Source organism: Lepidochelys kempii, chromosome 10 (assembly GCF_965140265.1).
Source record: "Lepidochelys kempii isolate rLepKem1 chromosome 10, rLepKem1.hap2, whole genome shotgun sequence".
Taxonomy (NCBI): domain Eukaryota; kingdom Metazoa; phylum Chordata; order Testudines; family Cheloniidae; genus Lepidochelys; species Lepidochelys kempii.
Genome location: NC_133265.1, coordinates 19,188,113 through 19,201,013, shown reverse-complemented (window position 1 = coordinate 19,201,013; position 12,901 = coordinate 19,188,113).

Genomic DNA, 12,901 nt, shown 5'->3' with positions numbered 1-12,901 from the left:
TGTGCAAATGGACCATCAGGAAGTGAGACATCTAAGCACTCAGTTACCATGTGCAACTGCTGTTTGCACATGCAAATCTAGGCTTTGAGTGCCCCCCAAAATAAGTGCAAATTTGACTTTTGGAATAAAAGTGACCTTGTAAATTTCCTCATAAAGTCATCCAAATGCTTGGAACTATAACTAGACACTACCAAATTCACACTTGTAGGAGTCAGACTGTAGCTGCTCAGTCTTTTGTCTATGGTACTTATTAATATGCTTTACTGTATTTTGGTTTGTACATGACTTACACAAATGTTTCTGCTTCATTAACACTCTCTAAGGAGATTAGATGGCTCAGGGACTATTAAAGGGATAGAAAGGCTAGGCTTCTGGTCCAAATGTGGTTAAGGTTAATCATAATAATAGACAGGTTTCAGAGTAACAGCCGTGTTAGTCTGTCTTTGCAAAAAGAAAAGGAGTACTTGTGGCACCTTAGAGACTAACCAATTTATTTGAGCATGAGCTTTCGTGAGCTACAGCTCATTTCATCGGATGCATACCGTGGAAACTGCAGTAGACATTATATACACACAGAGACCATGAAACAATACCTCCTCTCACCCCACTGTCCTGCTGGTAAATAGCTTATCTAAAGTGATCATCAAGTTGGGCCATTTCCAGCACAAATCCAGGTTTTCTCACCCTCCGCCCCCCCCCCCCACACACAAACTCACTCTCCTGCTGGTAATAGCCCATCCAAAGTGACCACTCTCTTCACAATGTGTATGATAATCAAGGTGGGTCATTTCCAGCACAAATTCAGGTTCTCTCACTCCCTCACCCCCCCTCCAAAAAACCACACACACAAACTCACTCTCCTGCTGGTAATAGCTTATCAAAAGTGACCACTCTCCCTACAATGTGCATGATAATCAAGGTGGGCCATTTCCAGCACAAATCCAGGTTTTCTCACCCCCCCCCCCACCCCTATACACACACAAACTCACTCTCCTGCTGGTAATAGCTTATCTAAAGTGATCATTAAGTTGGGATTTGTGCTGGAAATGGCCCAACTTAATGATCACTTTAGATAAGCTATTACCAGCAGGAGAGTGAGTTTGTGTGTGTATAGGGGTGGGGGGGTGAGAAAACCTGGATTTGTGCTGGAAATGGCCCACCTTGATTATCATGCACATTGTAGGGAGAGTGGTCACTTTGGATGGGCTATTACCAGCAGGAGAGTGAGTTTGTGTGTGTGGTTTTTTGGAGGGGGGTGAGGGAGTGAGAGAACCTGAATTTGTGCTGGAAATGACCCACCTTGATTATCATACACATTGTGAAGAGAGTGGTCACTTTGGATGGGCTATTACCAGCAGGAGAGTGAGTTTGTGTGTGTGTGGGGGGGCGGAGGGTGAGAAAACCTGGATTTGTGCTGGAAATGGCCCAACTTGATGATCACTTTAGATAAGCTATTTACCAGCAGGACAGTGGGGTGGGAGGAGGTATTGTTTCATGGTCTCTGTGTGTATATAATGTCTACTGCAGTTTCCACGGTATGCATCCGATGAAGTGAGCTGTAGCTCACGAAAGCTCATGCTCAAATAAATTGGTTAGTCTCTAAGGTGCCACAAGTACTCTTTTTCTTTTTGCATAATAATAGAGCTGTTACTAGAGATGGGCCAAATCTGCCTCCCCCACTTCCATCTTTTGCTAGGATGGGATTCAGGAAGCTGAGTGAGTTCCGAAGGTTTAGAGAAGGAAAGATTGTTTTGCTTTTGTCTTTGTCTTTAGGTCTTTGTCACTAAATCAAAGCATAAGAAAACCTTTCCTATTACAAATTATTTCTGTATAAAAATCCCAAAATCTTTCTCTAAGATTATAATAGCCCTCAAGGTCAAATGGAATTTTGGTGAAGTATGTAAAGCTCTTCACTAAATCCCTACTATAATTCATTCATTCTATTCCGTGCAAATAAAATTCCTGTCTTTAGAACAAACATGAAAATGAAACCCCAAACATGACAGCTGAGGTTTTACTAGCCTCAAAATTACAATCCAAAACATGGCAATTGAAGTTTTGATAACACTGAAACTAAAATTTGGCTGCCAGCAGCGATATTTAACTGTTAGCTTTTGATGATTCTGTTCACCATGTTTTGTGAAGAGGATTAGTGGTCTCCATCCAAAAGTAGTCAGTGTGCACATGTATTCAGTGGCCATGTCCATTTGCAAAATAAGAACTGCCACCTGAACTAACAACCTCAGATGATTACAGACTGAATTGGCATGATGAAAGAACTATCCCTAAAAGTGGTCCCTGCAGACCAAGTTTCAGGTTAAATAACAGTGCAATTCCTTTGACTGCCATTGCTATGTTGTACTTACTCTAAAGTTAAATACTGCACTTGTTCAACCTGCACTGTCAATTTGGCACCTTTCAGAACACTAATTCCCATAACCTGTTTGTATTAAACAATGATTTTATTTAATAGCTGTCTCTGTTATCACAAAAAGAAAAGGAGTACTTGTGGCACCTTAGAGACTAACCAATTTATTTGAGCATAAGCTTTCGTGAGCTACAGCTCACTTCATCGGATGCATTCAGTGGAAAATGCATCCCTCCCTGATAGGAGGGATTTGGGAGGCTGGTGAACCCAGACAGGGAAGCTAGGCAGGTAGGAGAAGGCTAAGGGAAAAGCAGTAAGGTAGGACAGTGCAGGAGTAGAGGGTGGGCCTGGGTCCCTCTACCAGCTGCTGATAAAAGGGCATTGGCAGGGTGGTGAGTAGAAAAACTGCCCAAGCTCATTTGCCAAGAGGGACTTTGATACCCCAGAAACAGTGAACACATATGATGGCCCGGCTGGAGTGCCAAGTCACAAAGAGGAGGTTGCAGTTCCTGGAGTGAGCAGGGCAGTGTGGAGAGAACAGATGATAGGTCGAGAGAGGGCCCAACCTCCAGCCAGAGCTATTCCCCAGGGCGGCCAGGAGAAGGCACCATTAGCAGTGAATGACCACCATTGACACATAAGGTAAACTGTGCTATATCCTTTTCTGTTTTCTAGTTTTATGCCATTGTGAATAAAGGGCTAGATCAGTGATACTCGGACCTCATGGTTCAGGGGCCAAATTAGCAATCAACGTTATCCAAAAGAGCCACAGTAACGTGAATTCATTGCTTCATTTATTACATATGTAAAATCACAGCAAAATGACTGACAGTATTATTATTTTATCAACTACAATTGGTTAATAGCAGAGTAAAAGCGTCCTGATTAGTTAATTAAAACACAAAGTGTTTTAATACCATGTGCTGCAAAGAGCCGCAGGAAACACATTAATGAGCCACTTGCAGCTCATGAGCCTCAGTCTGAGTATCAGTGGGCTAGATAGAGAATTTACTCTTCGTGGTCCATATCTACACCACTCTGGGAATAGGCCAGGGAGAAAGTTTGTTCTGATAGTCCCACTCTCTGAAAATCCCCTCCTGGTTCTCCCCTTGCTCCAATGGAGGAAGTAATCTGCTACTGGTTTATACCATTAGACTATTTCCCCTTCTATGCTGGCTTAGTTACACTGCTGTAGGGGAACAGAACCCATTCCCTGCCCATCTTTACCCACTCCTTGCCCACCTCTTGGTTGGGGGGAGGGGAAAGGTTAGTTGCCTCTCAGAGGCTGATCTTCCTTGCACTGTGACTTGCAGTGTGGTAGTCCAGGCATGTGAGTAAAAGAGAATGTTACTATGGTGAGTAGGAACGTTGAACAAGTGACAATCTTGCCCTAAAGGTTTTGTCAATATATTTTTTCACTGTGACTTTTCCTAGCTGGTACCCTAGCTAGCTTTGCAAATTGGTGCAGTTTTTCTTTAGTCTCTAATGCTGTCATATCACTCCAACCCGGATGGGGGAAATGGCCTAATGATTCTCTCCTATCTCTGGTTTCTATGCGTCTGATGCCATAGCTGTCCATGGAACTCCTGCTGCATGTGGCGTGGCTACAGAATTGAGCCTGTGATTCTACAACCCAGTCCCTGTTTCCTTATTGCCTTAGTTGTCCAATCCTTTCAACCTTTCTTTTCTGATTTCTTGCCTTTTTTTAATCTTCAGTATTGCATCCAAATTCAATCGGTTAGAAAATTAATCTGAAAAATAGAAAAGTGATTTTTGAAATGCTCAAACCTATTTTGTCAACTGAAAATATTTTAAATGACTATTTGTTATATTTTGCAGTTCTGTGTGCTAATTATTTCTGACTTTTTCATGATATCATATGTCTGTTTGCCTTTTCATCACTGTTAGAAGTGTCATCACTGGAGTCATCTGACAGTTAGTCAAAATTCTGACATGTATTTACAGTGATGCAAACAGCAGTTTGTCTCACGGGTGAAGAAGACCAGACTCAGACTCACATTAGACCAAATCTTACAATAGATGGACCAAATGTGGCAGCCTTGAGTAGCCACCCTCTCCATCTGTAAAATTAACAGCAACCAGGGAAAGGAGGAGTCCCATGTGAATGGGGTGAAATAGGATATGGCTTTTCATAGCTCTACACTCGCAGTTACTACCTTGTTGAATTCTTAAGCTCAGTCATTTGGAGGTCTGGCCTGGAGCTATTCTTCCACTGTCTACACTTGCTCCTCTAGGGTAATAATAACTTCCACTGGTGGCATGTCTCTAATGACTTGTCTATGCGGGAAAGATTTTCACACTGTGCAATGTGGATTCTCTTTATTCCAGAAAATGTGGCTTTTTCAGGTTAGCTTAACCCCCTCCCTAGTGACATAACCTAAACCACAAAAAGGCCACCTTCTACTTGAATAAGAATGTCCACAAACAGGGTTATCCTGGTAGAGCTATAGCAGTTTAGATTCACACTAGCTTATACGGGTATAACTTTCCAGTGCAGAGAAACACTGAGTGGGGAGGTACCTCTCCATTCCCTTGGCAGTTCACCAGCTCCTAGCAATAGCGGCTGCAGGATTTCAGGCTTCCTCAGCAAAACATAAACACGTTTGCCAGCTGCTGAGTCAGTCTCTGAATGTCAGTGATATATGTGGATCCCAAACATTTTAATTATTGGTTTAGTTTTTAAATGCCGACAATGTGCTCAGCCCTGAACAGGACAAAAATACAAAGATAGTCCCTGCCCTGAGGAGCTTACAGATGAGACAAGATGTATCGGGAGATCCAGAGGAGAATGCAAGCTTAAGTGTGTCATGCACACTTCTTTGTGCCTGCGATTTCAGGGTACAAAAAGAAAGACTGAATACCTGGCCCTTATGCCCATATGTCATCAGTGAAAATCCAATAATGTGTACCAGGTTGGCTAAGGCAGGGTTGCCTTCTCCAAATGAATCATCATCTAATCTTTGCAAGGGGTTGAGTTTGTTGCTTGGACTGGAGTCCCTGTATTCTAACAAATTGCCACACTATTTTTTTTCTGAAAAACCATTTACATTTGCATTCAACATATACTTGTATTCTTATTAAAACTTTAAAAATATGGGCCAGATCTTTAGCTGGTGGATCTAGAGAAGCTGATTCACACCAGCTGAGAATCTGGCAGTATTATACTTACTGTGATTATTAGTCATCTCTTGTTGGATGCTTACAGACAGCCCCCCAACCTGAAGCAAATACTCTCCAGCAACCACACAACACTAACCCAGGAACCTATCCTTGCAACAAAGCCCGATGCCAACTCTGTCTACATATTTATTCAAGTGACACCATCATAGGCCCTTATCATAGCCACTCCATCAGGGGCTCGTTCACCTGCACATCTACCAATGTGATATATGCCATCATGTGCCAGCAATGCCCCTCTGCCATGTACATTGGCCAAAACCAGACAGTCTTTACGCAAAAGAATAAATGGACACAAATCTGACATCAGGAATCATAACATTCAAAAACCGGTAGGAGAACACTTCAACCTCTCTGGCCACTCAGTAAAAGATTTAAGGGTGGCAATTTTGCAACAGAAAAGCTTCAAAAACAGACTCCAACGAGAAACTGCTGAGCTTGAATTAATATGCAAACTAGATACCATTAACTTGGGTTTGAATAGAGACTGGGAATGGGTAGGTCATTACACATATTGAATCTATTTCCCCATGTTAAGTATCCTCACATCTTCTTGTCAACTGTCTAAATGGGCCATCTTGATTATTACTACAAAAGTTTTTTTCTTCTGCTGATAATAGTTCATCTTAACTAATTAGCCTCTCACAGTTTGTATGGAAACTTCTACCTTCTCTTTATGTATGTTTTTAGATCTTCTTACTATATGTTCCATTCTATGCATCTGATGAAGTGGGCTGTAGCCCATGAAAGCTTATGCTCTATTAAATTTGTTAGTCTCTAAGGTGCCACAAGTACTCCTGTTCCTATTTTGAAAAAGGTGCCATTGTCAAAAAAGCAAAGGTGCATTTGAGTAAGCATCTCTAATGCTTTCAGACTTAAGTCTTAAGTAGTTGGAAGGGTCACATTTAGGCCTTGTCTACACTACCGGAGTAAGTCAACCTAAGTTACGCTACTCCAGCAACGTGAATAACCTAGCTGGAGTCGACGTAGCTTAGGTCAACTTACTGTGGTGTCTTTACTGAGTTGCGTTGACGGGAGACTCTCTCCGGTCAGCCTTATTTTCTAAATTGAGGTGAAGCTATGCAATACTATTTGATCCTCCCTCGATTCGACATCTAGTCTCTCAACTTTTCTCTTCCTCCTGGTTCTGTAGTGTGACATAGATTATACCAGTATCAAGTAGACTTCCAACCCCATTAATCTAGCTAGCTTGTTTTCTGAGTATGAGTCTTTCAAGGAGCTCCTTTACATTTTGCTTGGAGTTCTCATTTTGAGCTCAAAATTTTTGATGGAGTGGTGAGTCTATTACAATTTTGCCTTGTGGCACAGCCAGTTCATAAGGCAGTTGAGGCATGAAGAGCAATGAAATTATTTAATATATATTCAGCCAGAATCCATGTCTTATTAGAGGAAAAAATGGCTTTTCTCCACAGCATTAGTAAATTTACCAGTTCATTTTTATTTTTTTTTTTGTCTCTAACAAGCCACAGAAGAGATGAGAGGTGAACTGGACACAAGACCCTGTAATATTGATTGTTCAGGATTTGCCGCAGTAATTTTTGAGGAGGATGCCAAAGAGCAAAGGGACTGTGAACAAGCAACAGTCTGTTGTGAAAGAGCAAAGGTAGTAGTAAAGTGCCAATATAAAGTTAAGAAGCTGGACTCCCCCTAAAGAAGACCTGTTGACAGGCATACCTGCAAACCATGGGCTTGATGTAAATCAGGAGTAATTCCTGTGTAGTCCATAGATTTGCACCAGTGTCAGTGAGATGGGAAGTGGACACCTTCTCTATGTGCTGTGGGATTTATTTGCTGTTCAGGATTTATAATCAGCACTAAAAATCTCTTCTTGCTGCTACAAAAATCAAGAACATCTTATACTGGAGCACAGCAATAATATGACTTGAATGTTATTAGGCATTGCTCCTACACATCGTATATTAAAGCACCTAAGTGTTTAACCCATGAATAGAACTCATACTATCTTTGCTTTTGAAACCTCTGTATAGACCACTTAACTGCTCATCAAGAAATCCCATGAGAGACCACAACAGCAGAGAACAAAGTAAAGCAAAGAGGATTGTATCGGATAGGGCTCTTGAAACACATTTTGCACTTGAGTAGAGAGAGAGCCAACTTGCATATTGCTCCTAATATAGATCAGCTTAAGTCAGATTGCTGTACAGCACAATATTGAGAGTGTTTGGCCATCTAGTTTTGCAATTGAAAAGCTCCTCCAATCTGTGTGACCTAGTAGAAGGGCACACAAAGCAGAATATCGGTCACCCCTTTGATAACATGGGAGTCCACAAAACAGGTGATAGATCCAATTTGTTTGTCATCAGTGCACAGGTATGCCCATGTCTGCTATGGGAATATGTTCATATAAAGATCACGCAGCAAAGTGCTGTTGTCAAGCAGTTATCGAATCAGATACTAAATGCCATACATCTGAGGCTGTAATGTGTGGCCATTTGAGAAGAATCAGCATTGTCTTGCATGTCATGGGCCTGACTCTGATCTAGATAAATCAGGGTAACTCTGCGGAAGGAGTGAAACACATATGAGATCAGAATGAGTCACATGAGGGCCACCTTCCCAGTACTGACATACCAGAGGGGACAGTTGGATGCTCTATAGAAGTCAGTCTGTTGGCAAAGTCCACATTCAATTCAGCAAGGTAAGTGGTGCAAAACTTTGGAATCCATATTTGGACCTGACTCTGACACCAGCAACTGAGAAATCAGAAGTAATTTAACTGAAGTCAGTGAGATTCTACCCAAAAACTGTTGAGAGGAGACTTCATCTGGGTGAGGAACAAGCCAAATTCTATTAGATTTCCTAAATAAATAACGGATTAGCAACAAATGCATAATGCACTAGGGGTTTGTTTTGATTGTTAGTGCTTGCAAAAGATGCCAGCTTGACAGCCCTGCAAGAAAAAATATACAGCAAGATCAGGGGAAGGATAAGCTTCCCTCTGTTGTCCCACTAACTTGAAAGGGCCATGGTGGAGAGGCCACTTCCAAAGCTCAGTCAGCTTCCCAGCCCATTTAATCTTCAAAAGTTCTGGGATTGCAAACAAGTGTGCGAGTTTTGATGGTGGCAGCTATATGCATATCAGGTGACTGGATTAAGATCACAAAACTCAATACAAACAGCCATAATCCATTGTTCCTATAAGTACATTTGCAAAAACATTTAACAAATATGAGGTCTTTATGTTTACCCTGGCCTCCACCTGTGTTGCAGGTTTGCAGGTGCCACCACCTACATGCACACACAAAGCATGTGTCAAGTGTTAGAATTATTCAAATACATGCATAGGTCTTTACTAGGCAAAGTTCAGGCATATGCACATGTATATGCAATCTTGCCCACACAAATAGATGCCAAACGCTGAAAATAAGGTCCTTAAACACAGATTAAATTTCAAATCCTAATTTATATTTTACTAGTCATATATGGCCCCCATAAGTGGCATCTATAGTTATATTTATGTTAAACTTCCTGTAAAAACAAGATTTGGAAAAGAAAGTAAATATGCAGTGAAATGTAGAAGAGTAAATAAGTGTGCCCCCTGGTGATTATATTGTGCTCATAAAACAATTCCCACACATTGCTGTCCGTAAGTCTTTGATACTAAATCATAGCATCCATTCTTCAGGAAAAACATTCATATTACAAATTATTTCTGTATAGAATAAACATGCTTACTGAAGAACATTATGCTCTTTAAGGTCAAACAAAATTTTGGTGAAATTTAAGTGCTGCACTAGGTCCTTAAGTTACTTTGATCTATTCCATTGCATAAAAATAAAATCCCTGCCTTTACAATGAACCTGACAAATAGAAATAACACACACAGATTATAAACGTTTAGCTTTCAGTTCTTCTCCCCCTTCCCTATCCCCAAGCAACAGAATTGAATGAGGTTGGATTTTATAGAAAATCCATGATTGCAGATTTATTCTGGCTCTTGTCAAAAGTTATAACAACACATAACGAGTCTGACATGATACAATCCAGATATTTCAACAAGATGATTATTAGGTATATTGTTCTCCTTTGCTTTAGATCGGGAGTGGGCAATAATTTTCACAGGGAGGGGGGACACTCCACGAATTTTGGTAAGTTGTCACGGGCCACACATTTCTACCATATTAATGGTGGCGGTGTGGGGTCTGAGAAGGAATTAGGCTGCAGGAGGGAGCTCCCTGCTGGGGTAGAGTGTTGGGGTACAGGTGAATGGTGTGGGCTCTGGGAGGGAGTTTGGTGCAGGAGGGGGCTCCGGGCTGGAGCAGGGTATTGGGGTGCAGGAGGGGGTTCTGACCTGGGGCAGGGGATTGGGAGGTAGGAGGGGATGCAAGGTGCAGGCTCTGGCTGGGAGGTGCTTACTACAGGTGGCTCCCGGCTGGCAGTGCAGCGGAGTGCTCAACACTGCTCCTAGAAGCGGCTGGCTGCTGTCACACTGGCACATCTCTGCACAGCCCTTGTGGGAGGTGGGGCAGCAGGTCTCCGTGTGCTGCCCGCGCCCACAAGCACCAGTTTCTGGAAACTGGCGAATGGGAGCTGTGAGGCTGGGGATGGGTGCAGCGTGCAGAGCTGCCTCCCACTCCCCGCCAGGGGCACACAGAGACATGCCAGTAGCAGCCGGCCACTTCCGGGAGCAGAATGGAGCCACAGGAGGCAGGTAGGCAGCCTGACTAAGCACCTCACTGCACTGCAGGACTTTTAGCGGGCCAGAGATTGCGAGGGTGCAGCCAAAGAGCCTGGCAGGCCGGACAGAAATGTTAGACGAGCTGGATCCGGCCCGTGGGCTGTATTTTGCCCACCCCTGCTCTAGATTGACTTCCAGTATGCAACTGCAATTTCATATACCCTGGAGATAAATCATATTCTTTGATCAATGAAAGCTAGCTTTTGGAAAGGGTTTTCTTGCAAAGTAATATTGAGATGAAATATTTTTGTCTTTTAAGATCCTGATGAGTATCTGGAATTCTACTATGTAGCAGGGTCATAAAGGTTAGACCCCAATCCAGCAAGCACGTAAGCACAGATAGTCTCATTGAAGTCAGTGGCACTGAGCATGTGCTGCAAGTTAAGCATGTGCTTAAGTGCTCTGATGGGTTGAGGCCTTGAAGAGCAGCGCTATGCAAATTGGCTTAAAGTACTTAAAATGCTGAAAACCAAGCTTAGTTTGAGATTGAACTGTATCCCCTACGGTTCCTTAGTGATTCCTTAGGCCCTTTTTTGTGTTTGTGAACTCTGTACAGGCTTTGTGAGAATGTGTTTACTTGTATTGGATACCCACAAACTGTTTCAAGTTGCTGTCCATGGGTGTATTTGGAGTTTGAGACGTGTTCATCACAGGACACATGGGACAAGTGGTGGGATACTTCTCCTGGTCTGTCTCATTGACTGACGCTTCTGAATAGCTGATCCAGGCAACTCAGTCTAGCTCATCAAAAGCTCAGCTGGTTAGAGAGAGAGACACACACAGAGAGACTGGATTTCAGTTGTGCTTTCAGGTCCATCAAGAAAAATCTGAGATAAAAAGTTTCTCCTTAACCTATGCCCTGTCACTGTCTGACTGGAAGCCAGGTAGCCTTGTAGATCTATTAGCTCCTGTAATTCACAATTCTTATTTTGTATTTGGCCTGTAGTAAGCATCTTCTAGTTTTATAAGGGAAATGTATTTATATTGGAGTTCTCTACTGTTAGCAGTAGTCTAGTCCACAATGGCAACCTACAGAAAGTATTCGTAAAATGGTGTGACTGGCAGCAGGTCACCAGGCTGGAATGAGGAATGGTGGTGGTGATTTTGGTCTTGTTCTCTGGCATCAGCTCTCTCCCATGATGCTCTGGGAGGCCCATACTGCTCAGAAGGCAAGACAAAAGCTGGAGAAGTACCTTCAAGCATATCATTTGTCAAAGAGAGTCCAACAGCAGGGAGCGCCACCAAGTGCATAGCTCAACCAACTCAGTAGCAGGAGACCCACTCCTAGGGGGCTCTTGTTGAACGTATTCAGAGCTAAAATGCACTTACTTTCTGTGGGGCAGGAGATGGCATTTGGGAGCTGATAGATGTTGCAACTCCATGATAGCAAATACTGAATGTAGCAGAGTGAAGATTCAGGGGCGCGGCGCCTCCTGCTGGTCGTCTCAGGAATTAGCTCTTTTCCAGCCTCGGAGTGCCCTCTGCAGGCTGGTGTCTCACCTGCTGCTGGCCCCATGTTCCTCCTGGACCCCGGTGCCTCCTCACTCTAGGGTGCCGCCCCTTGGTAGTGTCCCCACACTCTGGGTCTCCCCTCCCAGGGAACCCCCAACCCTCTAAACCCACCTTGCCTCAGTGGCTACTGCCAGTCATCATCTAGCCCCCATTCACGGGGGCCGACTGCAGTGTAATGGCCACTCATCACTGGCAAGGGATTAGGATCCACTGCCTTTGCCTATCCTCAGGCTGCACCTCTGCAGCCTCAGTACCTTTCTGGGCCTTGCACAAGGCTTGCAGCCTTGGGATTTACCAGGCTGGAGCTCCCCAGCTCCCTTTGCCCTTCCCCAGCACTGCTCCACCTCAGGTACCTTGCTTCCAGGCAGCTAGCCCTTCCCACTCCAGGGCTAGCGTGAAACTCCCCCAGCTTCTTAAGGGCCAGTGGGGCCCTGTTTGAGCTGGCCACAGTGGTGGTCAGCTACTCACTTCGCTTCCCCCAGCTGTTCTGAGGCCGCTTCCCCCAGCTGCAGCCCTCTGCAGGGCTGCTTTTTCTATTGGCACCCCAGCCAGCCCTCTCCCAGGGCTGTTTTAACCCCTTCAGGGCTGGAGCGGGGTGACCACCCTGCTACACTGAAGCATATCTTTTTTTTCCTTAGGGCTTTCCAGAGCAGTGCTGGCAGTAGTGTGGTGTAACTTGGCCAATTGTGGGAGTACATTATTCACACAACTACTACCAGCGGTCAAACCACTGATTACATGGATATAAGTGCCCACTGCTTCAACTTGGGCAGCAGCTCTATCTAACATATCACGTTGTGCATCCATGGCTTTGATAAATCCCACATGGCCAATCACCGTTCAAAGAAGCAGGGTGTGGTTCCAGAAGACTGGTTGGCTCTCCTCTGCCATAAAGTAGGAGGCTGTGATGAGGCTGAAATCATAGTGATGGTGGGAGCTTATTTTCAAGATACCTCTTTTGTCTCTGCTATCACAGAACCACTGTTGCATTGGCAGCTCAAGAGAATTTTCTTCTAGATGCTCAGACTCCAGAGGGTTTATAGAGCCTGCCTGTCTCTCACAACTGCAAACTCTTTCCTGACAGGAAAGCATGCACCAGAATC